Source organism: Lactuca saligna, chromosome 5 (assembly GCF_052625555.1).
Source record: "Lactuca saligna cultivar CGN05327 chromosome 5, ASM5262555v1, whole genome shotgun sequence".
NCBI lineage: Eukaryota > Viridiplantae > Streptophyta > Magnoliopsida > Asterales > Asteraceae > Lactuca > Lactuca saligna.
This window is the reverse complement of record NC_136421.1, coordinates 293,761,502-293,769,897: the sequence shown is the minus strand read 5'-3', so window position 1 is coordinate 293,769,897 and position 8,396 is coordinate 293,761,502. Positions and strand designations below refer to the sequence as shown.

Below are 8,396 nucleotides of genomic sequence, written 5' to 3'. Positions count from 1 at the left end.
CGGACAAGAAGCCTAATTTGAGAGATGGTTCAGCCAAACCGAAATCGGTGAGGTCGAATTCATCGCAAAGACAGTCCACTAGCTCACACTTGAAACATAAACCTAAATCAAAGGGTAGTCCTATTTCAAAATCAAGTGGTGAAGCTCCTATCTAGTTAAACAATAAAAGGCTCAAACCTAATTACTGATGGGCGCCCAAAAGTGCTACAGCACAATCACCTCATGTCACACCCCAGCCGACGGCAGAATTGTTGGGCGAGTGACGAAAATCGAATATCACAAACATAGCATATATTAAACATTAAACAACCACTTAAAGTTTTACATCACATACTGTAACATCCCAAAAATACAGTCTGAAAATTTCGTTTTAAATCAGTAATAAGACCATATTCATCAACGTCATATAAGAATCATAAACAATGTATATCAAAATATCATAACAATTGTCAAACATATCAGAGTATAAACATCCCGGGCTGAACAAATGGTGTGTGCACTGCAATCTTCCCGAGCTCCTTTTTTGAAAACTGAGTACCTGAAACCAAAACTGAAACTGTAAGCACGAAGCTTAGTGAGCTCCCCCAAACTACCACATACCATACAATAACATATAAACACATATTGGGCCTTGCCCACTGCATCGGACCGAAGTCCGGAACTGACTGGGACCTCGTCCCCTGCATCGGACCGAAGTCCGGAACTAACTGCATCGGACCCGAAGTCCGGAACTAACTGCATCGGACCAAAGTCCGGAACTGATTGGGACCCCGTCCCCTGCATCGGACCGAAGTCCGAAAACATTGCATATCATAAACATATCAACTAGCATGAATATATATAGTGCATACTGCATCAGAATAGAGTCCGGAACACATAACTCATCTATATCACAAAGACACCAAGCATAATGAACTACTGCATCGGACTGGAGTCCGGAACTACTGCTAATTAAACGGGCTGGCATTGTGAACTTAGACCCGTTCCTACTGGAAGGAAACTCACCTCACACTGCTGAAGTCCCGTAGACACAATTCCCACACTGATGAAGTCCCGCAGACTCAACCCCAGCTGCTGGATAACAGATTCCCAAACTGTCAACACCAAAATAACACCCAATTAATAATTGGGTTCTAACACATAACTATAAATACATGCTTTGGATAATTACTACATTACCCCTAGCTTGTCTTACCCAAGCCCAAGGCCCAATCCATAGGCCTAAGGTCAACTAGGGATCAAAGCCCAACATATGGCCCAATTTTCCAAATTGGGCCCAAACCTCTACATGGACTTCCCTTAACGCCTAATTGTCCAATCCAGTCCAACATGTCTCATTCTAAGGGCCCAACATCATACAACCATCTAGGCCCCAACTATGGCCCAATTTTCCAAATTGGGCCCAATCCTTCATATGGGCCTTACCCTAAACCCCAACTAATTACTCTAGTCCATTTAATTATTCTTGGATGGCCCAACACAAAGCCCAAGTGAAATTAGGGTTTCACATAAAATGACAATTAGGGTTAACTGTTTCTCACTTAACCCATTAAGGGCTTATCCCACTAAGTACTTAATCCGTTAAGGACTTAATCCATTAAGTCTATTATTGCTTAGATTAATTTCTACCAATGATTGTTATTTAATATTTCACTTATTAATTAAGTCTCGTTTATGTCCTGAAAAATTCTCAAATATTAGGATTTTTCTCAATTAGTCCATTAAGGACTTGATCCATTAATTCATTTACTTTACTATATAAATGGCATGGAATAATTTGGGCTTAATTCACAATCCAATCCAAATAGCCCAAAAGTGGGTCCAAATAAGTCCAAGGCCTAAATACTCATAATTAGGATTTTCCACCCAAACATGGCCCAATAGGCCCAACATCGATCTCTAAGCCCATTAGGGTTTGCTAGTGAGGCACCATCCACTACCACCTCGGGTAGTGGTGGTCTATGGCGGCTTACGGCGACGGTCACCACCTTACGGTGGTGGTTTTGATTCTTTTCATTAATCCAAAATTCAAGTTACATTTTACAAAGCTAATCTCAATTACCCATACACACACAATAAACTAGTCACACACACACCATGGTAGCCGGTAGCAGTGCTTGGCGGCAGCCACCACCTCACGGTGTTGGCAGTGGCTAATCTTGGAAATTTCGGCTACACAAAACACACTCTAACAAAAGAAACACAACCACAAAATATGCCTCCTACTCGGGAATGCAAACGATCACCCACTCCACGGCGGCGTGCGGAGGTCCGATAGCAACAACAGCGACACTGCAGCGATAGCTACGATTTCCAATGGTGGTGGTGGTTCCTGCTCAAAAACACACATACTTCTTCACAATTAACAATAAACACACACAAAGCCACCTATTACGGTGGCTGGTGGTGGAAATGGGCAGCAGAACACGGCAGCAGCCACCATCATGAGGTGGTGGCGATGGTTTTCTAGGTTCGAGCTTACACAAACAAACTATGGCAGCAACACATACACGAAATGACTCGAGATCAAGCCCCCAACAGCTGATAAGGAGGTTGTTATTATCGGAAAGTCGCACACTGCGGCCCCATGGCCACTGACGTCGACAATAACGCTTCCGGTGTCGTACACACATAATACAATGAAAGAGAGAGAAGAGGGTGGTTTGCAGAGGACTAACCGAGAGTTTCTGGTGGCTCACCACCCACCCACGACGAGCAACGGATTTGTCTCTGGTTCTCGATGGTTCTCTAGCGGCCCCGACACTTCTGGCAGCGGACGTCGCAAGGCGACCTTCATCGGCAGTGTAGTAGTCGGCAAGCGGACCTGAGATGTAAGCGGCGGTCGATTAACACTTCTTCGATCGGTGAACGAGAGGGAAACGGGAGTGGTGGCCGACGGCTGGAACATTCTTTTGTAGGCTTAGGGTTTCATGCCTCCTAAATAACGGGAGGATCAAAGTGACGGGTTCATCCCGTATCCATTTTAAACTTGTGATCGAATTATTCAACTTCAGCCCCTCCACCCTTATTTGTTTACCTATTAAACCCTAACTTTCAAAACTCTTTACAATGAAGTCCAAAATTACCATTTAACCCTTGCTTCTCATAATCTATCCATCTTAAGTCTCGATAATTTACCACGTTGTTCTTACCTTCATAAATACTTACAAGACTTTCCAGAACTGACAATTTTAATCTCCGACTTCTAAAATTCTCCACAAATTAGTCCGAGACTTATTTTTATTAATTTATTTAAATAAACGGGGCGTTACACATACGACATAATTATATCTTACTTGGTTACATGTTTCATGACAAATCTTCAATGATTCAAAAAGAGTACATAAAACATAATTTAAAAAAAAAATAAAACATAAGATGATGATTCCATACTCCTCACGTGGATTTCTTGCCTTTATTTCCTGAGAATACTAAAATACGTCAGCAATAATGGTGGTGAGTCCTACAGGTTTTGATTCCATATATTCTTAAAATAATAAAAAAAATTATATAAAAAAAAGAATTTAATATATAGATAGAAACCTTTACCCTTTTCAAAACATAATTTGACAATTTTTTTTACCAAGAAATGATTATTTTACTGTTGCATAGGTTGAACCAACTTAGTAGTAAATGAGTCTCTATTTGTCAATTTACCATATGATAATTATATTATCAGTGGTCGTTTTTTATTGATTTAAGAACGAAAGGAATATTAGATGATGTCATAACCGAACTCTTGACACTAAACTTTATTATTGCACCAACACCATGATAGGGCGCGCGTGCTAAAGTCATTCACCCCGTTGTAACACAGGGTAATGTTCGATAATGCTAACGCCAACGCCAAAATTCATCTCGTCAGACGTAGTTGTAGCTAGCAACTCCAGGCGGGCGGTCGTGCCGTATAAGATCAATGTTATGACACTTATACCTATCGTTAGTAGTTCCCTCGATGATTAACGGTTATTTGACGGAAGGTATCTACTAAGTATTGTGAACTTAGCATTTGCGAAACCGGATATGAATACTCGAACGGATTGGGTTCGGTATTCGGAATAGGTATGATGAACCTATTTGGAATGGGTATAATAAACCCTCAAAGAATAGGTATGATAAACCCACAAAGAATAGGTATAACGAACCTATGTGGAATGGATATAATAAACCCACAAACAATAGGTATAATAAACCTATGTTGTTCATTCTAGATTCACTAGAAACGTAAAGTTATTCGCCATTTAAGAAAATGATACTCCGAATTCTTAAAACTACAAGAATTTATTATTCCAGATACGAATTTGATATCGTGTTAACATAATAGTTAATTTTTTTATTTATCCAAGTTTGGATAGACCGGGAATCTACATTCCCCATATTTTATATAACCCGTGCGAGGTTATTTTTAATACGTTCAAATTTTGGAATAATTTTGGAATATTCATTTCTAACGACTTTTATACCGAACTTTTATGATGTAACCAAACCACATTAACCTTTAACATACTAGGGTTAACTCCATAATTTACTAAAACTGATGTCTATATATAATTATTCACTAAAGTTTACATCATGTTAAGTTTAACATGATTATTGTTTTAATACGATCCAAAGTCCTTAATAGTTATTACACATATTAGAAATTATAATGTATTAGTATAATATAACTATGACCATTTAATCCTCCGGGTGTATTTTTAAGTTTATTTCCTTTTCATATATATACTTTTGCATAAGTATTTATATCGCTTTAGTTATCATAAATTTTCAGAAAAGCTACACGGAATATTTATATATATGTATTTACATTTCCTGCACTTGTTTATAACCATGGTTTCAAAACTCAATGACATATTAATTCGTCAACTCTCTTCATACGTATTCATACACCATCTATAGCAATTTATATAATCCAAAATCGTTTGTTTTAAACCATTTTGGTTATCAAATATTGACCAACAAAACATGTATTCTCCCCCAAACAATGAAATCAGAAATGAGGGGCCATAGAACTCACGTTGTTTCGAGAGTCGGAAGTGTCGGGAAGCTCCTGTTCTAAGCAGGATCTGGAACGGGAATCTTGGAGTTGACCTAAACATCACATGGCAGAAAAATAATGGAATCAGGAACTATACACACCTGACTAGGACCAAACCCACCACCGGGATCGTCCGGTTGGAACTATTCAGGCCACCGGCCACCATGGCAGGTGCCTACAGTTCACGGTGGTTGCTGGAGGAATTTTGATCAGAGGAGGTAGAGAATTACCTGAGATTGATGGAGAATCAGGGACAAGATGAGTAGGAGCAGCAGCAAGTCTTTCCATACCCTAATTTTCTAACAGGCATGAGGGAAAAATGGAAGTAGTCGCTGCTTCTTCTTCTCTGGTAAGCTGCGCCTGCATGCCTGTTTATGGTTAGGGGTTTGCTTCAACTGGAATCGTTGGTGATCAGGAGGTATTTGAGTTGGTTTGCCATTGGAGATAAAAGGAATAAAAGGGCTGGGTTGGAGGTGGAAATCGACTTCAATTGCTGCTGGACTCCTCCTCTGTTTATTTGAGAGAACACGGAAGTGAGGAACATGGGTAGATGATAGGAGAGACGAGTGAAAGACTTCAATAATGAGTTAGATAGCTGTGAAGCTTCTCCAAATCACCTTTACAGCTGTGGATCATGCAAGATATCTGATTGTACGATGAGATATATGCAAGATTTTGTACATGTGCAGAATTTGTGTTTGTGTGTGTGTATCTTAAGGAAAATTGTGAGAAGGAAGGATGACGAGTGAGGTGGGGCCTGGTTGATATTGCTTCTAAATGAATCAGATATTGGGAGATTTGATCAGGTCCTCGTTAGATTCATGGTACCATTTGAGATCAAGGAAGATATGGAAGTACTCCTAAAGTAATTTCTAAAGATATCACCTTGTGGGAAATTCTATGAATTATTGCTGAAATATATTAGAGATACATAAGGAGGGTATTAAATTTGTGGGCAGTCAATTGTAATTTCCATACAGAAGGGTGAGAACTTTAGAAGAGAATATTAGTACTTCGTGATCTTTGGAAGATGTTTGATGAGTACATGTCTATTATTCTCAACTATGCACGTGTGAGTTATGAATCAAAGAATGATGTTCGATCAGGAGGTGAAGGGGTAATTTTTCAACTGGCTTTGCATGTACTACTTGATATCCTAGATTTAATTGTATTATCGGGTTTGTTATTCATCTAGATATACATGTATCTAGCTTTTATCTTACAATACGAATATATCACCATGTATTATAATACATGTATTTCACTCTATAATTTATATATGTATAATTATGATGTTCCTACATATTCTTTATATTTCTTTCATCTATCCGCAACAATCCCACCCAGTTATATATATATATATATATATATATATATATATATATATATATATATATATATATATATATATATATATATATATATATATATATATATTGAACGTGTACATCTATTGCTATAGAAATGTAACGATTTCTTTATTATTATTATTATTATTTTATATGTATTACATTCATCCAATGACAATTCCTTATGCTCACTGTTATATGTCACATAATTTATTAACAATATGCTTATAATCGATTACTCGTTATAATGTCATTTAACTAAACGTAAATTCAGTTTAGTCCTAGTAGTGTCACACCAATTTACCGACCATCTTTGATCTAAATTTGGCGGTTGTTACGCCTCACAGTCCTGTAATTTCTTCATGTTCTTTATCTGATAAACATGATATGTCCTGAGAAAAGGTATCATGTGTAGATAGTAGGGCTGTAAACGAACCAAACGAACACGAACAAGGTCTTGTTCATGTTCGTTCGTTTAAGTTAGCCGAACAACAAACGAACACGAACAGATATACGAACGAGATTTTCTTGTTCATGTTTGTTCGTTTAACAAATCACTTTGTTCATGTTCGTTCATTTATGTTCGTGAACATGCTAAACGAACATAAACGAACAAAGATAAAAACACACAATTGAACATATATGAATATAAACCAACATATAATATAACAATATAATAAAAAATAATTGAATATAGATGAATATAAATAAATTTAAACGAACGAACATAAACGAACGTAAATGAACATCATAAACGAACGTTCACGAACATAAATGAACGAACGAGACCATTGTTCATGTTCGTTCATTTAACTAAACGAACGATAATTTTTGTTCATGTTCGTTCATTTATTAAATAAACGAACATAAACAAACTTCCCGCCGAACAGTTCACGAACGGTTCGCCGAACGTTTAGTTCGTTTACAGCCCTAGTAGATAGTAATGGTCAACCCAGTTTTAAAATGGAATGGATTCCCAAAACTATTTAATCCCGCAACTTGTGCATGAATAGCTATGGAGGAATATCATCAGATTTCGATATGTTGATAGTGGCTGTTCCTAGCACATGACAGGAGACATATCTCTACTGCACGACATTCAAATCATTAATGGAGGATATGTTTCCTTTGCGAGAGAAGTAAATAAAATCACTCAAAAGGGTACGGTAAGTAACCGTGTATTAAGCTTTGAAGATGTCATTTTTGCTCCAGAGAGTTAAACGCAGAGGTAACACTTACATTTTCGTTCCGTATGTAATTTTCTTTTTTGTGTTTAAATTTGTGCACTTTTATTTCATTTCTTCCCTATGCACAAATTAAGGGGGAGAAATCAAAAATCAAAATTTATAAAATCAAAAATTCCAAAAAATATGTTTTCTTTTTGTACGTGTTAATGGGAAGTGATATGAGATTTAGTGATAAATGGCAAGTTAAATTTCTTGACGCACCTCGCAAGGCACGATTATCGTTGAACGTCTCGCGAACGGCCAAGTTAACTTGTTAACTTGAAAAAATGTATTGAGATCTTTAATCAAGGATATGCAGAGGCTAACATCAAAACTAGCCACGAGTAGTTCTTCGAAACTCAACAAATCTTAGTGCGTTCCTCTGTGTTCACACAGATACTGCGAGTAGTCTATTTTTGAGCCAAGGTTACATCCTTGAACAACTGTAGTGAGAAGGGTCTTTATGAATCTGTGATCCACATGGACTTTTTAGTCATGGTTATCGTTCAAGGTGTACATGTGTTGGATGAAGAAATTCATTTGAAGGAACAAAGGAGCGGTCAAAATATGGAAAGTTTACAAAGACTAAAGATATTTCAGATGACATTGATGAAGACATTCCTGTGTTTGAACCAATGAAAGTGCTATTCAATGAAGCGATGATTACACCGACTAAGAATAAAAGAGAAAGTGATTTACTCAAGAAGTCAGACATACCAACACCCGACCAGATGGATGCTCACATAGAAGAACTACATCGAGCTTCGAGGATTCCTACCCAAA

The 8,396-nt window shown here is 37.5% G+C and overlaps 1 long non-coding RNA gene across 2 annotated transcripts; it reads right to left on the bottom strand.

Annotated features, from left to right (window-relative positions):
- Positions 1-314: 314 nt before the first annotated feature.
- On the bottom strand, positions 315-6,006 carry LOC145048240 (uncharacterized). Of its 2 annotated transcripts, XR_013682780.1 has the most exons (6): positions 5,269-6,006; positions 5,018-5,091; positions 2,679-3,422; positions 2,097-2,332; positions 1,006-1,094; positions 315-538 (listed from the first exon to the last, which is right to left on the bottom strand). It is a non-coding gene; the product is annotated as an uncharacterized LOC145048240 (long non-coding RNA). The 2 variants fall into 2 exon arrangements; XR_013682781.1 differs by lacking the exons at positions 2,097-2,332; positions 2,679-3,422 and having other exon boundaries at positions 5,269-6,001.
- Positions 6,007-8,396: the final 2,390 nt, after the last annotated feature.